This window comes from Musca vetustissima, unplaced genomic scaffold (assembly GCF_032173495.1).
Source record: "Musca vetustissima isolate MV318-11 ecotype Yass unplaced genomic scaffold, APGP_CSIRO_Mvet_v1 utg8392, whole genome shotgun sequence".
NCBI classification, from domain to species: Eukaryota; Metazoa; Arthropoda; class Insecta; order Diptera; family Muscidae; genus Musca; species Musca vetustissima.
The window spans coordinates 252,232-272,870 of record NW_026886187.1 but is presented as its reverse complement, the minus strand read 5'-3'; the positions used below and the strand labels follow the sequence as shown (position 1 = coordinate 272,870).

The following is a 20,639-nucleotide window of genomic DNA, read 5'->3' as shown; positions in this document are numbered from 1 at the left end:
TTACGGTGTCTGGAATTTTTTTCTCAACTCTTTAACACATTTGAACAAAAGATATGTACCAAATTGTGATAATTAATCAATTATGATGTTGTTTGCACGTGAAGTATAAATTGCGTCAAAACCAGCTTGCAAATATGGTCTATATTTGTGGATTACCGAAAAAAGAAAGAAGAGGCTTGACAACATGCCAGGCTTGCTTATCCAGATGATGGTTGGTCGACCTTCATAGCTATGCAAACAAATTTCAACCCATTTTCGCGCAGTGTATCTGGTTGTGGTAAACAGCTGTAAAGTGCTAATGCATATGACACTACTTATTTGAACTTTGCACCGACAACGACGTTTTCCATCACAGAAAAAATGTTATCACCTCAGTTTTGATATATCTATTAGGTGGAAATATATTTCTCTTCCCATCCCCCTCATCATTTAAGTATGGGGCTATGTAATTGGCGGCACTTAACCTGATTGTTGTAGTTGTTTTTAATTTTTTTTTTTGCCGCCGCCGTTGAGGTAAATACACCTAGGCGGCGGTATGGACGATAAGCAAGAAAAAGAAAAAAAGTCACAACAAAAAACGGTTTTCATTCAGAAAATTTTCCACTACTTGATAGGTGTTGCCGGTCGTAGCAAGGTAGGCATTCCTCGGTATTTGTGTTTTTTGCAATTCAGTACAAAATACTACAACAACATGGCTAGGCGAAGAAAACAACAACAAGCCTATTTGCTAGAGTCAATGTAGACGGCCGGCTAGACAGATAGGCAACTATCATTTAAAATGTAATAACAACAACAAAAACCAGCAACAATAATCGGTTTTTTCTTCTTCTTCTTACAAGCAACCGTCTAAGGCAGCTTGTCACATGTGGCCCGGCCTGCTGCAACCGTTTTACGCCAGGCCACCAAAATTATGGCTTAGATGCGATGCAATTTTCCATTCCATGTGAATGAATGTTCAACGTTGGCTAGTGGCTAATTTTGATGTTTGTTGTTGGTGCTGTTATTATTGATTAACAACGACGTAAATTGTTTGTTGGATTGATTGTTACCTTGTATGTTTGGAACATACTCGTATAGAAAGATAAGATATTGCAAGGCGTCGCCGCCGTTGCCGTCGTCGTTGCATGGAATGGAACAGAATCACTACTCGAAGTGTCACTATATAAACACTGTTTAATGTCGATGTTATGATAATGGGCGGAAAAATTGTTGAACTTTTTATTTTGCGGAATGTCAAAAGAACAAAAAATAAATAAAATAAATTTGGTTCAATATCAATCAATGACCCTGGAAATTATCTCAGATTAAGATAGAAAAAAATATATATTTAATAACTTTGATAATATGGATTATAAATCGCCATGTCACATACAGTGGCTCCATCGCATTATCGGACAAAAGGAGTATTTACTAAAACCAGAAGATTTTTGGAAGTAGGTAATTTGATGATAGATCATCTTAAAATACATTTCTATTGATAGTTTTCATTATATTAAGGTTCTGTTTACTGACGAAAGCAAATTTAACTTGCACGGGTCAGATGGAAAGATGTATGTGTGGCGTAAGCCAAATGCTGAATTTAATCATAAGAATACAAAAGCCACTGTTAAGCACGGAGGAGGTTCTGTTATGGTTTTATGGCTGCATGTCGAGTGCGGTAGTAGGCAATTTGCATTTTATTGATGGTAAAATAGACAATTTTGTCTACCTCAACATTTTAAAACAAAATGTAAAGCAAAGTGCAGACAAATTGGGTATCGCGAACAACTTTGCCTTTTATCAAGACAACGATCCCAAGCACACATCAGGTGTTGCAAAGCTTTGGTTGATCCATAACTGCCCAAAACTTATACAAACACCAGCACAGAGCCCAGACCTTAACGTAATTCAGCATCTTTGGGAAGAATTAGCTAGGAGAGTGTATGGAAAAAAATTAACTCCTTAGTACAGCTTAAGGTGGCTTTACTGGAATCGTGGAACTCCATAGAGCCGGAGGTATGCCAGTATTTGGTCAAATCAATAACGAAGCGTTTACAGGCCGTTCTGGACAACAAAGGATATGCAACTAAATATTAATTTCTCGATTTCTTCATTTTTTAACATTGATACTTTGCTTTGTCCGATTTTGATTTGAACAGAATAAATTGAGTTAATTTTGTTTTTCTGACGAAATTTACTGTTATCACTAGAAAAGTTGTTGTTTTTTGTATTGTTCAGAAATATAAGTAAGTAATGTGTAAATAAAAGCGAAAAAACTACACATTTAGACAATTTTTTTTGAAATGTATAGCATTATTATATCTGACAACCACTTGTCCGATTATTCGATGGAGCCACTGTATATCGTATATATTTTGTGGTCAAGGAAAAGAAAAGTTAATCGATTTTTAAAATTTCAGAAAAAAAATATTTTTTGAAAAATAATTTATTCAATGGCTAGAGCATAAAATAAGCGATTAAATTTTGAAATAATGGGATATCAATAAACCTTAAATTATCGCGACGGATTAAGATTTGTATATACTTAAAAAAATATAATACCTTTGATAATATGGATTATAAATCGACACGACACCTTTACGGTATCATATATATTTTATGGCCCAGAAAAATAAATTATTATTCAAAAGTTAATCGAAATCATTTTCATAGTTAATAAAATAGATGGAGGTCTTCAGTAGAGTCCAGTCTCCTGTACACGAAGCGATTATATATTTTCGTATAGTAAATATATTGAATATCCTGCTGTGGGTCTCTTGTCACTCACATAGGAATTTATCAGTCTTCTAACGGATAGTGGGAAGTTCGATGATCACAGTAATCTTTTACAACCAATTAAACCTGGAGGTAAGGTTATAGGTCCTTTCCCACACTGACTAAAACAGGCAAACATGCCATCCAGCGATCGTGAGCAAACATCTCCTACAGATGAGTGTGTCTTGGCATCTGAAGCCACTGATGAAACTGATGGATCAAGCACAAATATGTCATTCAGCGATCGTGAGCAAACATCTCCTACATATGAAAGTGTCATGGCTTCTGAAGTCGAAGGTATCGCTACAAGCATGCAGCCAACGAGCAAAAATGAATCTGATTTTAAGGATTACATGGAAAGAGTAATTTTCGAATCTCACAACGAGGATAAGACTAACACATCCGCCTTAGAATGCCGTAGGAGCGAAGAGACTGATAAGATTGTAGATAAAGTGAACGAGGATATCGCCAAGCTCTAAATTAGAAATTACCTGATAATGGGGGACACAAAGACGAAAACTGGCAAACGGATGTTCAGAATGATAAGCCCCCATTTCCTGGCAATAGGATTAGGTTTCCGAAGAGCAGACAAACGTTAAAAAGCTTACAGTCGGCTGATATTAAAAGAAGGCATCGCCAACGCTATTCTCGATATTCCATGGAATGAAGGTGGTGAAGCTGGCTCTATTATCAAGAAGATAAGAAACAGATGATCAGAATGATAAGTCTGACCATGCCTGCATTCCCTCAGAAGCGGCAAGGAGGATTATGATTAGGAGCAAACGAACCCCAAACTCGCAAAAAAGGGTTTTCTATCGGCTGATATTGAGAGAGCCAACCCAAAATTAAAGAAGACTGTTACCAGAATTTTTTGCCTAAGGACACCATAGATGGATCTAATCTCAAGAAGACGAGAAACTTGAGTTTAGAAGGATAGGCTTCCCCATCCCTCCACTTTATCGGAAGTGGTGAAGAGGGTTAGGTTTCCGAAGAGCAGATGAATCAAACCCACAAACCAAGATTACCGCCTGCTGATATTACGACGTCTGCAGAACCAACTCGAAGACAAAGGATACTGTTACGAGATTCCATCGAATAACAGCCAAGAAGACGAGCGCTGCATCCTGGAAGAATAACGGATTTTCAAAATCGCTGTCAAAGTACGTTATCGTGAATTAACTTCGTATTATGAAAACGTAAATAACGTCCAAATTATTGAGTTTTAACTTGAGAAATAACATACTCAATTTTTGAAAAATCAAGTCGTGTACACCAAGCAACGCAGCTTGATAACATTTTCACCCAGCTTCAAGGGAATTTTGGCATTCTTTCTTTAGTTGCATTATATAGAATGACAAAAATTTATAAAGAAATATCAGATTCAAATTTGAGTTTGGGCGCCATTCTCCTTTAATGGGAACTTAATAAGCCATGCCTGAAATTCTGGTATGTGTCTTAACTCAGCCTTTGGTCCTGCAGTAACTGGCAGTGAGTCAAAACCTCTTAGGGTTGGAAAAATCCCAACAGGTCTTATTCCAAATATTTATCTTTCAATTTAATTTCCATCCCTTTTGCCTTCAGATCATAGATCACATATCTATAAGAGGTGGTATATTATTTCAATTTTGAGTTTGGGCGCCATTCTTCTTCATAAAACTCGGGTATGTGTCTCCCCCTTTAATAAAGTCTTTCGACCTGGAGTTCCTGTTAGGATTCCATTTGGAATTTTCATCAATTTCAATCCTTTATGCCTTCACTTCTTAGACCACCACAATATAAAAGGTTTACAGTTTGTTTTAGGTAAAAATGATCGCCAAAACTATTAAGGCAAACAAATTTCCGAATAAAACTTTGCCTTTTTTCTTCTTCTTCTCCTCTCCTTCAACATGTCTATGAACGTCTGATGGTAATTGCACGTGATCATTTTGTAGTCGGTCGCTGTATGAATGTGTGTGCGTGGTGATTAAATGAATATATACATGAATGCGCTATGACAGTGTACAAGAAAATATTAGCACATTCACATTGTAGTCAGTTGTCATCAGTGGACACACATTATTGGAACATTAGGAGGGGACGAAGCATGGCATAATAAATAGAAACACTATTTAACGCAGCTGAAGTGCATACGTTTATATTTAAATTCGACGTGCAGTGTTGCCAACCATGAGAAATATTAGTATGAAAAATTTGACAGATGGTCGAATAGTTTGATCACCCACCTTCAGAGCTTCTGTCCCCGCGGACCAAAACCAACTATAGAGGTGTTCCCCTAAAACAAAGAGGGAGAAAGAAGGAACAGGTAATAAAGTTACGGTGCAGAGCCTAAATAACTCATAACCGGCGGGTGTCGTTGATCTGCCCACGAGTCACGCCCCGTCGTCATCCCGCGATCGTGAGCAACAATCTCCTACAGAGAAGGGTGTCTTGGCATCTGTTGTCGAAGGTATAGGTACAAGCACTTAGCCTTCAGGCAACACCAACTCGGAGTTGAGGAACCACAGGGGAAGAGTATTCTCGAGACAGGAGGGAACTCAACTTCGAACTCAGAGTCTGATCATGATAATCAGACAAACATAACCGTATTGGGGAGCCGGTAGAGAGAAGAGGCTGACAATATGATAAAGGAGGTGAGTAAGGATATCGCCAAACTCACAACTAGCACGAATCAGTTGTCTGGGGCACAAATGCGGAAATTAGCCATAATGAACCGGACGAACATAAAGGGCGAGATGCAGACAGAGGCTCAAAAGAATAAACCTGAGTTCTGCGGAAGCTGCGAAGAGGATAAGGTCTTCGGATGAGCAGGCGACTGTCAAATCCGCCAAAAAAGGGCTTCCCGTCGACCGATAGTAAGAGAAAGCTGAGTCCAGCTGAGAATCCACTGAGCAGGACAGAAGAAGCTGGCTCTGATTTCAGGAAGACGAGTGCAGAGTCGGAATCTTCCGCAAAGACCGGGAATCCCAAAAGGACCAATCGGTATTTGCGAAAGAGGAAGATGACAGCAACAGATGGTAAGCAGATGCCGTCTTATGCCAAGGTTGCCAGGAAATGCTATCGAGACGAGCTCTGCTGACCCATAAGGAAGTGTTAAATGCGGTCAACAGCAAGATTATGGAGGAGGGGACTCTATTGAACTGGATAGCTGCGCTTTCAAAGGGGGCTATCTAATGCTGGAATTTGAAACTCCAAAAAGCATAAAAGCCCTGAGGAAGATAGTGGCAAGCATCGGACCCATAGATGGAACAATGGAACTCAAGCTGGTGAGGAAAAAAGACATTCCTCAATTAGAAAAGGATACAGTCTTTGTCAGAGGTTAGGTCAGGGATTTCGACACGGAACACATGCTCGAGGTTTTTAGACTACAAAACAAGACACTGCATGTGAAGAAATGGGAAGTCTTTCACAGGGAGAAGAAAGAGGAAGGGATTGTATTTGTGTTAGGCTTCGACAGATCTTCAATGGCAAATTTTGTCCAATGCCGTTTATTTCGAAACCGGGAAGGCAAGGATCAGAGATGATAAAGCCAAGGACAACAGCGAGGGTAAAGTACCCAGCAACAAAGAAGAGGGAGCCGAGGACAAGATTACGAACTCCCAAGAAAACCGTTTACTGGAGGACAATTGATAGAAGTCATCCAGATTAACCTCCATCGGAGCGAGACGGCAACCCTGGCCCTGATGGACAAAATAATAAAAGGTAAAATACACATCGGACTGATCCAGGAATCTTGGACAATAAAAAAAGGGTCTGTGGATGTTAAATGTGACTTTCGATTTCTGTCAACTTTGACAGTTAGAGTTATATTTCCGAATTTCAAGCTTCGTCCTTTTATTTTTTGTCAAATCAGAAATTTATTGGACTTAAGTCTTTCGCTGATCCATGACTACATACATGCTCTTATCCTGGTTTTATAATATTTTTATATGTATTTTCGTACATTAATATGACAATATAATTCATCAAGCCTATTTGACATTTATTTCCCACATCGTTCGACCCCATTGTATATCTCTAAATAGTATGTTTAAAACATGAAGTCCAATTTTATTTTGGCATGTAAACCATAAAGTCAGTAGTCAATCATTAATTGATTTAAATGGTCATTTTGAAATTCTTGTTTGGGGCTTTTTGTTGTTTCTCCCTCTCTCCATCTTTTACGGCCTTTTTTACAACAGATTTTAGAGAAACGTGTAACCAAATTTGGTATTTATGCTGAGAGTGGCCATAACTGAATATGGGCAGCAATAGGTATGGTAGGAGATAAATGTGTGTTGTTTTTGTTGTTGTTAGTCGTTTTGTATTGGTGGTAAATGTAAACAATATGTTTGTTTACATTTCTGTTGTCGTCGTTTATGTCAAATGGGATATCCTCACGTTTGAAGGGTTAAAAGGCTTGTGATTTTTAAGGCACTTATATAAAGTTTGGCACCCTAAGTACAATATGCAACTTGGCATCACTTTGGATATCAGGTGATCAAAACAAAAACATTTGTTTTTGTCTCGACCATCTGACAAATTTTTCCTTATAATATTTTAAAATGTTGGCAGCATTGCATGAATTCAATATGACAGTTAATCAAACATAGCTGTTCAGTTCTATTCATTGTGCCATGGATGATATGATAATATGCCTTCGTACTATTGCAGATAATGTATCAAAACAAAAACGTCTGTTTTTTTTTACTCGACCATCTGTCAAATTTTATCTAGTAATATTTCTTATGGTTGGCAACATGTCACATCGAATTCAAGTAGAAATTAGGCACTTTGACAGTTAATGGGATAGTCAGCTCATGATGCAATAGTAAGGTGATTTGACCATCTGTCAAATTTTTCCTTATAATATTTCACATGGTTGGCAACATTGTACATCGAATTCAAATAGAAATTACGCACTTTGACAGTTAATCAAGTCATCAGCTGCGCTAAATAGACTACCTATTTATTGTACCATGAATAAGCTGATCTAAATGGCCGATGGACCTATTTATTGTGGCATGGTTGTAATCAATCTGATTTTAGGGTAGTCAAAATTTTTTAAAACACATTTGAAATATTTTGTTACTTTTATATATGACTCATAAGAAAGATATGAATGGAAACATAAATCCTGAGTGCTTAGTCACACATCATAAATTAGCAATTTCAATTTGAAATTCTAATCAATAGTTTATGAACCACAATGACCTTCGATTTAACACCCTCTGGGGTGTTAATTCTTTTGACGTATTTTATTTACTATTAAATTCTTAAATATTTCCTCTACAAATTACTTGGAATAAAAATTTATGTTTAATTGAATTTTATATTACAAACATGATTTTCTGTTCGTGTACGTTGAATTAAACTTCCGTTTTTTGCGTCATAACACATTTTTTTTCTGGGAAATCCCCCTATACTCTACATAGGAAACCAGTAAGAATATTCTTTATAAACTCAAACGACAACAACAATAACAAAAAAAAAACTAGCGTTTCCTTACATGTCATCAAACTGTCTCTAAACGTTTCCTCAACCAGTTCCAACCAAGTCAATTTTACTTTGTCACAATCAACTCAATTTCTCTTTTTTGAAATGTGTGCATGCTCTCTCTGATGTTTTCCTTAATCTGAATTTTATATTAGTAGATTGTTTACATCATACCAACATTCTATGAGATTTTCTCAGAAAAAAAAACAATCAAATCAGACAGATGTTCATTCATTCATGCAGAAAGTTTAGATTTGGCACAGTGGTTTCGGAAGAAATTTGTTTTTTTTTAATTATAAATGGAAAAATCCAAAAAGAAAAAGAAACATTATTAGTTGAAGATTCTCTAAGGTTCTGGAACAGCCAATACAGATGCGAGAAAAAAAACTGAGATGAAACAACTGCAACCAACTTCAGACTGCTGTCATTTCTATGAAACTCGTTCGACAGCTGTTAATATTATTACAGTTCATTATATTGTTTACAAGCGTAAAAAAGCATTTTGGTGAGAATTTTACAGAAAAAAAGTTATTCGTGACTGAATTCAAGCATGATAGTGCGATTTCTTTGTATTTGGCTGAAAAACCACAGGTGGCAATCGCTAGAGCACTCCAGCATTTCAAAGTGAATAAATCTTTTGTGTCTCATACCATCGCTGGTCACCGTAATACTGGCAGCGTAGCCCGACGTCATGGAAGTGGACGGAAGAAATCAGCAACATCAGCAGAAATGGTTCGAAAAGTAAAGAAGCGACTTGATCGAAATCGAAACGTCGCAGTGGCCGCGAAATGGTTCGTGAGCTGAAAATATCACAATATTCCATTCGGAAATATTGGAAAATTAGCTCGGCGTAATGCCACTGAAATTCCAAAAAGTACAAGAACTGATAGTACGTTTACATTATACCGGATTTCGTTAACCCAGTCGGTTTCAATTGTCAATTCCATTGTGTATATGTCAAATAAATCCTCATGAAGTAGGTTAACCCGGTAAAAAGTTCTAATGTAAATGCCGTTTTACACCGCAACAGGAAGAAAATAGACTCAACAGAGTTAAACAGTTGCTTGGCTTGGCCGAAAATGGTGAACTGCCGAATTTGGTTTTCTCAGATGAGAAAACATTCGTTGCCCAGCAGTTTGTAAACAAACAAAACGATCGTGTTTACTTGCCAAAGAAGTCAGCCACCAGAACGACCGAATAAATGCCGAATATTATCGCGAAAATATTCTGGAGGTTGTATTAAAGCCTTGGGCAGGCAAACATTTTGGACGCAGACCTTAGATATTCCAACAGGACTCAGCGCCATCGCACTCAGCACGCGTCACCCAAGAACGGTTACAAAATGAGGTTCCTCGCTTCCAGGAGACCACCTGGATATCAGATGTTTCTCAAGTTTGCTGTCAACATCGATTATTGTGAATTAGCTTCAATTATGAAAACATAAACAAAGTCCAATGTGTTGACTTTAGACTTGAGAAAAAACAGCTGACTTTCGCTTCCTGAATGACTATATTAATAGATCTAGGTCCCATCTTTGACAATACCTCAAATGATCCTCATTGAGTTGTTGGCGCCCAACTTAAGTAACAAATCGTAAATACAATCGTACTTTAAAATCTACTGAAGATTACGTGGTCGGGTTTTTTTTTACTTTTGCCGCAAAATTTCTAGCAAAATCTCGAAATGTAAAGATTAATTATTTAAGAATATCGAAACCCGCGTCGCGTACAACGGATATTTTTGTTAAAAATTCTTGTTCGATAATCGAATAGCTACGTTGGACTGGTTTGTGTCTCATCGACATAAATTAACTCTTCTAAAATACGCTTTCATATATGCTCATGATCTCTTCGTAGTGCTCCATAGTTTTTCTATTAGTCATGGGCCACTTCATGCACTCTATGATTAGAGTTTTTCGCAATTTGTAGGGTATTTCCTCATAGAACACCTCCTAGGGCAATCGTTTTTTTTTTTTTTTTGTCTTAAATAGCTCTCATCCCCTTAATCATTATAAACATTGAGAGATATTCCATCTATAATAGACCTATAGAACCCTATTTTCAAATCACTTTTTAATATTGTAGGCAACTCTGGTTTATAGTCTGAACCATGATGCAATAATAAGGTGATGTATCAAAACAAAAACCTTTGTTTTTGTCTCGATTATCCGTCAAATTTTTCCTTATAATATTTCACATGATTGGCAACATTGCACATCGAATTCAAGTAGAAATTACGCAATTTGACAGTTAATCAAGACATCAGCTGCTCTAAATGGACTACCTATTCATTGTGCCATGGTCGAGACCTGTCGTATATTTCCATATAATATTTGACATGGTTGGCAATATTGCACAAAGAATTCAAGTATGAAATATGCACTTTGACAGTTAATCGAGTCGTCAGCTGCGCTAAATGAATTACAAATTTATTGTGCCATGGTCTGAACAAAAAGTATCCAAGTTTCGAAAAACAAATATATTTGGTTATTTTTCTATGTAAATCTCAATTTTGTGAGTTTTGAATAATTTCAATATTAATTTCAAATTTGTTTTCTTTTTGTGTTCCTATATTTTAATTACGTCCGATTTCGAGCCACTGTGTTCAATGTAAACAAAGCCTAGACAGTAGCGCATGCGCTTTGTAACAAATGAATAGTTTTTTGCTGAGTTTGCGTCAAGCCATATTCACTTGTTAATTGAACACAATATTGACGTTTAAATTGTTTGCTGTTTTGTTGTTGTTGTTAACGCTTGATGCTGCTGTTGGCTACTCTCTGTCTCGGTAAAGTTTGCTGCTGCCGGTGGTGATTGTTTTTGGCCTTTTTTATTCCGAGTTTGATGTTGTTCGGCGGCTCAACGATCAACAGCAGCAACAACAACAATATGTTTGTCACTCTCCGTACATATCATCACACATTGTTGCTGTTGTTGTGTTTTTTGTTTTTGTTTAGTAAATCAATAAGTTTTTTTGCACGATCTGTTTTAATAAAAAAGTCAGTCACTAAATGTACGCGCCACTGTTAACAACGTATCAAATCTGAAAAAAACGACGACGCGTACTCGTACATCATTATAATAAATGCGCGCCAAACATTAAATATCGAAAACGAATTTGAAAACTCAACACAATAATTAGATTTATTTACATTTTCCTAGCTAAAAAAAAAGGCGGGGTAAAAAGTTTTTCAGTTATTGTGTTTTCGTTTTTTTTTGTTACCGGAAAGCAACAAAAAATAATTATTTTGAGCCGGGTATCATCACGCTTATTTTTGTGTGGAGCATAGCAAAGTGTGAAAAAGGTGAAATATATATTTTTTTTCAAATTTCTGTTAAGAAAACTTCTGTGGAATAATTTGAAATATAATAAAAATCGAAAAAATAAAAAAGGATTTTTAGTAAAAAAATAAGAAATAAGTGTCATAAAAAATTGTGGTGCGGAAAAATACCCTAACGGATTTGTGTTCAGAATTCCTAATCGTATCGTAAAGTTTCTAGAAACTAAAAGGTAATTTATATATACTATATCAAAAATTTGTACCGGTTCGTATCTGTGAATTGTGTTTAATTAACCAACATGAACTGTGGGAAATTTTATTATTAATTAGTTAGTTTTTTTTTATTTCTATATATGCCAAGGTGAAATATTGCTGTATCTAATAAAAGAATAATTAGCACAAACATAATAGTAAAACCGGCAATTATTTTTGTGTTTAAAGGCGGATCTAAATTCATAACAGATGTATTTACTATAATAAGAAAGTTAATTTACCGAATTTATAAGCAGTTCACACAACATACGTTTTTGTCAAATACAACTCTGATTGGATAACACATAAAAAGGAATTAATTATTCTCGAACAGCTGATTGTGATTTTTTTCTGTCAATGACGATATTATGGCACAATAAATAGATACTCCGCTTAGCGCAGCTGACTATCCGATTAACTGTCAAAGTTCACATTTTCTTCAATTCGACGTGCAATGTTGTCAACCCTGAGAAATATTACTAGATAATATTTGACAGATTGTCGATTAAAAAACATATGTTTTGTATATGGTGCATCATCTTATTATTGCATCATGGACATTAATCATGGATTTTAATAATACGAACGTTTACATTTAACCCAGTGGGTTTCAATTGCCAACCCTGAGAAATATTACTAGATGAAATTTTACAGATTGTCGAATAAAAAACATATGTTTTTGTTATGGTGCATCATCTTATTATTGCATCATGGTCATTAATCACGGATTTTAATGATACGTTCGTTTACATTTAACCCAGTGGGTTTGAATTGTCAATTCCTTTGCATATATGTCAAATAAATCCTCATAAAGTTGGTTAACCCGTTAAAAAGTTCTAATGTATATGCCGTTTAAGCTTTCTAATTTTGAAATTAATTATACCTTTGAGATCGTATAAATCCGAAAAGAAGCCCTAAAAACCCCATCAGCTGATTTATTATGCCAAAATGAGATCTTGCAGTATTTCTTTTCATACCTTTTTATATACTTTTTTAATTTCCAATTTTTTGGGGTTTACACAAGACAATATTCCTTCAAATAAACAAAAAATGAGATAATTTAATTCAAACAGCTGATTGTAATTCTATTGTGTCTACAAAGGACGACATTAATACGCTTTATAATTGTAGTGTTAATTATTATAATTAATTATAATTGCTAAAATGAGATCTTGCAGTATTTTTTGGATTAAACACATATCTCAGTTCATAAAATATGTATTTTCTTGAAATCAAAAATTCAATTTCTAATTTTTCACAAATTTTCTTTTTTTCACAAATACAACGCTGATTTTGGAATTGCCATTTCAAAATTGGCAATTCCAAATTTATTTATTAGTAAAAGCAGATTTACATATAGCATTTGATCATGATTTAAGGCCGAATCAGGTTTTATTTTTTTAATCATGCTGAATTTACCATGATTTATCATACAAATTTAAATCATCTTACGGCAGGGTTTATTTAAAATCATGGTCGAAATCATGATACTGATGTGATGCAACGCAGTTTTTGTACGAAAAAATACATCAGTATCATAATAAACTATCATAAAATTTGCCACGATTGTCAAATGCAAAATCAAAGGAAAATAAAAATTATGAGATTTTTTACTTTCCAAACATCATTGCAAAAACATTTCCATTGTTGTAGTTTTTCTTTTAATTTTCAATTTGCAAACAAATATTTTTGGCGCAAATTAATATTTTTTATACTAACAAACATTAGCTGATCAGCAAATTAATATTTTTTATACTAACAAATATCAGCTGATTGACATTTAGACCATGATTAAAGTTATGTGTAAACAATTAGGTTGTATTTTTGGATTTCATTAATTGAGTCGATTTAAAATCGTATATGTAAATGTACTTTAAAACACATGATCAAAACAAAAACATCTGTTTTTCCTTAGATTTAGTAATTTTAGTTTTTCGTGGTTGGCAACATTGCATGTCGAATTCAAGTAGAAACTATGCACTTTGACAGTTAAGGGAATAGTCAACTGCGCTAAATGGAGTACCTATTTATTATGCCAAAGTAACGAAATAATTAAATAAATTCTAACATTCTGCACCTATTTGGAGATGATACAAATTACATTCAATTAGTTATTTTTGACATTTACAAAGATAAATTGTAATTTAAATAACAAATCTTGTGCCGTAATGTGATAGTTATCAATTTTAAATACATTTGAATATTAGACTACGTTTAGACTACTAAATCCACCCGATCTCAAATGTCAATTCAATTGCGCATACACCACCTTAATCATATTCACAAATCTAGTGGATTATATTCAACGTATGCGCTATGGAATTGACATTTCAGATCGAATGGATTTCGAAAATCTATACGTTCAAAACCAGTGTTGCATTTCAATAGCATTGCATTTTGTCACGTTGGATGATTTGATTTGCAAAATCCTGAAGACACTTTGCCTATAAATCGAGGTTCAAAATCTAGCTGTTTATATTAGTATTATGAAATATATAAATTTAAAGCCTGTCAGCTGATATTTGTTTATGTATACAAACGCATTGGTATAGTTTAAACTTTATACAAACAAAGCATTTGAAATATATGTCAGCTGACAGTCATTTCATATGGTTTCAGAGTTGACATTTCATTTTCATAATAAAACATATAATTTATATTGTTAAATGAGGTAGCATTTTAAAACGTGTAATTTAGTAGCCAGTGATAGTGGTGGCTAAAATCTTACAAAGGCGTCCTATTGTTTTTTTAATTTTCTTTTTTTCTATTAATATCGTTTAAGACAATACACTTTGAGTTGAAACCGACCAATATTTAAACAACAACAAAAAAATACACATATAATTTTTTCAGAATATACAACTTCAAATAAAATATTAATATTGAATGCTAATTAAAATTCATAAAGTCATTTGACCATGTCACAGTGGCTAAAATATATACGCTCATAAATGGGTGTGTGTGTATAAAAAAAAGTACGAAAAAGTTATATTTTGCCGGGGATATTTTTTTTGGCTTTTATTTATTTACCACCGCCACCACAAAGAAACTCTTGGTTATTGACATAATGCAGAACCGTAATATTTAACAAAGAAGTTCACTTTTTATTGTTTTTTTTTTTGTTGTTAATTTTAGCCAATAACACATTGTTACTAAGGTGTTAATAATTGGTTTTGAGACAAAAAAAGCTTTTGTCAATACAATAAAATATTTAACACATTGGAAACTTTTGAAAATCGTATCGTTAACACACCAAGAAAAATTCTATATCCACAGAAGATATCCTTAAATGTCAAAATTCTTGTCATTAGACACTTTTAGTAGTTTTTTACTATTAATAAAAGTATTGGAACAAAGCTCATAACCATGATGCAATAACAAGGTGATGTATCAAAAAAAACATATGTTTTTGTCTCGACTATCTGTCAAAATTTTCCTTATAATTGTTCACATGGTGGGCAACGTTGCACATCGCAGTCAAGTGGAAATGACACACTTTGAAAGTAAACCGAGTCGTCAGCTGCGCTAAATGGACTATCAATTTATTGTGTCATGGCACATAACAAAAGTTATAACACAGGGTTTACACAGGCCAATTTTGTATAATGTTTAAAATTAAAATATTTAGAATTTTTCAATAAAAAGAAAATATTATGAACAGGAAATGAGTCAAAATAAATATTTAATAATTTATTAGATGCGTCAGAGTTATTTTCCTTGAATCTAATGTATTTTCTTGATAGTTAATAAATTATCTTAAGTAGTAAAGGAGTAGTTTTTAAATCACAGTATTAAGCTACTTTAAACGGCATATACATTAGAACTTTTTAACGGGTTAACCTATTTTATGATGATTTATTTGACAAATATGCAAAGGAATTAACAATTGAAACCCACTGGGTTAACGAAATCCGGTTAAATGTAAACGTACTATTATGTTGCCTATTATTAATTGTCAAATTAAAAAGAAGTATCTCTTTTATATATTACCGCCTTAATTGTGTAATTTCTTACATTCACCCCCTAGAGATTGACCTACATTTTTTTGTTTATATTTTTAAACAATTTATATAAATACAACTCTTTGAAATATGAATGTAAGTTCATTGACCAGGTGAATGTCCTTTGCTTAAATTTAAAGTAAACATTCAACTTTCAGTTATATTTGATGTAAAATATAATGAACTCATCTCGTATATATTTTTTTTAAATACAATAGGTATGTCTTAATCTTAATTAAAAGCTGGATCAGAGTTTATTTTCTTAATCAGGCTGAATTTACCATGATTTATCTGGGAAATTTAAGTCATCGTGCGCCAGGGTTTATTTTTAATCATGATACTAATGAGATGCAACGAAGTTTTTGTACGAAAAAATACATCTCTCACAATGAACCACAATTTGCAACTGTTTTCAAATGCTAAGAAAAATAAAAATTATTTATAGAATTATTTTAATTTAATTTTATTTTTGAAACGATCACATCATTGCAGGATATTTCCATTGTTGTAATTTTTCATTTCGTTTTGCAAACAAATATTTTTGGCGCCTATTAACAATTCTGTATGTATACTAACAATCATCAGCTGATTGACATTTAAATCATGATTACACGTATATATAAACGATTGGGGTTTATTTCTGGATTTCGTTAATCGAGTCGATTAAAAATCATATATGTAAATGTACTTATAATAAGATATTAAAATCGGCGGATTTAAAACCATCTTTTGTTTGGAAAATCTACAGATTTCTTGCAGACAGCTTAATTTTGATTCCTATAAATATCAGCTGACTGGAATTTGCATTATCTCAAAGTTTATATACGTTTAGATGATGCAAATTTCAGTCAGCTGATACTGGTACAAATAAATTAAATTTCGACAAAAAATTAACAGTTTAGTTTCAATTTTTTTTTTATAAATATCAGCTGACTGGCAGGATTACCGTGACGTATATGCAATGGAATTGACATTTGAGATTGAGTGGATTTAATAGTCTAAACGTAGCCTAATTTTACCAGAGAAGAACAGCTGTTTCTCAAGTTTGCTGTCGAAGAACATTATTGTGAATTAACATCCGTTATGAAAACATAAACATTTAGATTAGGAGAAAACAGCTGCCTTGTTCTTCTTTGTTGATATTTTTAATAGGTTATAAATTTCAAAAAGTGTAGCTTTGTAATCAAGGCCTATTAATAAGGTCATCGAGGGATACAAGCTGGATATTAGCTGCTTTTCAAGTTTGCTATCAAAATCCATTATTGTGAATAGACTTCCATTATGAAGAGATAAACATAGTCGAAATGTCTGACATTAGACATGAAAAAAAAAAGCTGAAATTCGCTTGCTGGGTGACCTATCTAATAGATCTTGATTGTAATATGACAGCTGTGGAGTTCAATCAGCTGATATTATATTTTCTTGTATTTTACCTTGCGCCGCCATACATATTTTTATATTGTCATGATAATATAAAAAATTACAAACAATGACTATAATATTACTAAATTATCAGTTAAGTTGTTTATTTTAATTCTTTTTGTCGCTTTAACATTTTTAATAAACCATAACACATATATAATTATTATATGCATATTATTACAATAAACCGGCAGTTAATTTCCATATGTCACAGACCAGATAAAAATTCGTAATTATTTGCATTTCAATTAAATTTAATTTTTATACAAATATATTACCGTATTAAAATTTTGTCACTTGTGGATATTTTTGTTTTATCTCCAAAACAATGACTCGAATTTATTTTGTTTGGGTTATTGTTTTTTTCCTAAAAACCCCTTAAAAGTCATGTCGCATACAAAGTTTATAATCTTTCAAAAGTTTAGATAAATGCAAAAACATAAACATATTATTAAATTATTTTATAGTATTTATTTAATGCAAAATACGCAAAGGAAATTTTAGAATAAAATTAAAGAATAAAATTTAAATCATTATTTGACAAGTAAAATTTGCATTTAACTGGTTAAGTTTGGTTGAATCTTTGAAACGAGAAGTTCATTTTGATAATTAACCTGTTAAGAACTTAAATTATGTGGCGTTCACACAACACATTTTTGAGTAGACAATAGTATTTATAATTTTTTTTTTGTCAATTGCTATTAAGAAAATTTGTAAAAATAAGAAAAACCTACGAATATTATAAAACTTAAAAAAAAATAAACGATATAACAAATGTGAATGCACATGTAAACAAACATCAGCTGACAATCATTTCAAATGCATTAATTGGGTATAATGCCTCTCAAGTTTGCTGTCAAAATCTATTATTGTGAATTGAATTTCATTATGAAAACTCAAAGTAAAATTTTTTGACATTAGGCTTAAGAATAAACAGCTGATTTTCGCTAGCTGGGTGACCTTATTAATAGATCTTGATTGGATAGTTCTGGAACGACCTAATTCATTGAAACTATTCCCATAAAGGAACGACAGGAACTACAGGCAGTTCTATAAGTCCTATAGTTCCATTTTGCGATCTTGTTCCTTTATTTCCATATTTTTCATTCATTCTCGTTCGTTTTTAAGATTCTGGCGTATTGTTAAAAATATATAAACATATGTTCGTCAATATATTATTGTGTAAATAATATAATTATTTATAAAAATAATGTTTGTTATTTGAATTTTTGTGATCATTTTGAAAGTGATTTTAAAAAATCTGCTTTGAAAAGGACTGTTCCTAGAATGAAGACAAATGTCGAACTTTGACAAATTTGAATTTAATTCGCATATGCAAGTTTCGCATCAGGGCGGAATAAATACAAGTTATCAACGTACGACCTTTGTAAAGCCACATAGCCCAATATGCCTGATGAGCCGCTTAACCAACGGCGAAACGCGTCGCATAATGGTGGGTACGTAGGTTCTTCTCCCGGCTTTCCTTTTCATTGCAAAAATTTAGATCATCAAGCTCGACTCGAAAGAGTATAAATAATCACTTAAAAAAAAAATATATAAAAATAATGTTGATAAATAATAAAAATATATGTTATTCTTATCGTTCCAATACCATTGAATTCAAGTCCTATATAAAATATGAATTTTCATAAAACGCATATTTTAATCGCCATTATGTCGCACATTTTATAATCTTTAAACTGCTATAGACTATTTACTGATCTAATTCTAGAGATATAGTATAGAGTGTTTAGCAATGTTATTTATCAAGTTTTTGTTAGTAGACGATCGCAATAATTATCTTCTAAATAACGCGATTAAACATATTAATGTTTATTAATATGAATTGATTATCAATATAGAACATCTGTTTAGTTTAAAAAAAAATCTACTCGATTTCAAATGTCAATTTCATAGCGTATACGTCAAATATATTGCATTCGGTTTGTGAACAGGATTAACGTGACGTATACATTATGGAATTGACGTTTGGAATCATGTGGATTTAGTAGTGTAAACACGGTCTAATCATGCTGAACTTCACATGATTTCTTATACAAATGTAAATCATTTTGTGGGTAGGATTTATTTTAAATCATGATTCTCAATTTTGGTACATTTTTTTACTTCACAAATAATCACAAAATTGCGGAGAGATAACGCTTGTTATAATTTTTCTTTCCATTTTCAAATTAAACATATATTTCTTGTAAAAATTAATTATTTAGTATGTATACAAATAAACATCAGCTGATTGTCATTTTGATCATGATCGAAGGTATGTGAAACAATTAGGATGTATTTCAGTTTATCGCTAATAAAGTCCTTTTAAAATGGTATATGTAAATGTACTTTATCTCCTATTCGAATACTAGCTAGCTGTTTGCAATTACAAATATTTATTTAAACGTAAACAAATATCAGCTGATTGACTGTATATAATTTTAATACTACTCTAAACTAGAGTTAGTAAAGCGATTTAGAAATAGAGTCGATTTAGAAGGCATAGCCAAGATGCACTTTTAAATAAATTTATTGTGTTTTAGGAAATATGTCAACAAACTGCCTTATAAACATCAGCTGATTGTTATATTACAGTATGTGTAAACAATTAGGGTTTATTTCTGGATTTAGTTATTGGATTCGATTTAATATCATATATGTAAATATACTTTAATTCCTATTAGAATTGTGAGAATATTTGCCGGCTACTTGCAATTTGAAATGTGTATTTATACGTAAACACATATCAGCTGATTGACTTTATGGCATTCTAAACAGCTAGGATTTAGTACATTGATTTAGATATAAGATTTATATAGAAAAACATCAGAAAATTTACAACGGTTACAACTTTCTGTCCATTTTCAAATAAATATTTGTTTCTGAAACTTAATTATTTAGTATGTATATGAACAAGATCTGGATAAAAGGTATGTGTAAACAATTAAAGTTTATTACTGGATTTCGTTAATTGTGTCGATTTTAAATCATATGTGGAAAAATAATTTAATTCCTATTATAATTATGAAAATACTAGCCAGCAGTGTAGAATTAGTATGTAAACATACACAATGATTGACTTTATATTTTATTTAATAGTCCTCTAAACAGCTAGGGTATATAATTCGATTTAGAAATAGAGGAAATTTAGAAGGCATAACCAATAGGCGCTTTTAATCTCGAAAAATTTGTAATAATTTAGGAAATAAGTCTATAAAATGCGTAATAAGGTATAGTGCAAATGTTCTATTGGGGATTTACATAAAATCGATTTGCATAAATGATGGTTTTTTGCATCAAAAGCAGGGTTGTATTTGAAATAATTACTATTTCCAAATTGCGTTACTTAATCCTAGCTGTTTGGACTAGAATTTAAATGATATACATTCAGTCTGCTGATATTTGTTTACGTATACACACATATTTCTAATTCCGAACTTCGAATAGGGATTAATCAA

At 32.8% G+C, this 20,639-nt stretch overlaps 2 long non-coding RNA genes across 2 annotated transcripts in view; both read left to right on the top strand.

Moving 5' to 3' along the window:
* Window positions 1-8,905: 8,905 nt before the first annotated feature.
* LOC133333688 (uncharacterized) overlaps window positions 8,906-20,639 on the top strand; it is a 90,938-nt gene continuing 79,204 nt past the window's right edge. Inside the window, exon 1 of the long non-coding RNA XR_009754464.1 lies at window positions 8,906-8,997. This is a non-coding gene — a long non-coding RNA (uncharacterized LOC133333688). The remainder of the gene's footprint in view (window positions 8,998-20,639) is intronic.
* LOC133333689 (uncharacterized) overlaps window positions 9,408-20,639 on the top strand; it is a 74,576-nt gene continuing 63,344 nt past the window's right edge. Inside the window, exon 1 of the long non-coding RNA XR_009754465.1 lies at window positions 9,408-9,573. This is a non-coding gene — a long non-coding RNA (uncharacterized LOC133333689). The remainder of the gene's footprint in view (window positions 9,574-20,639) is intronic.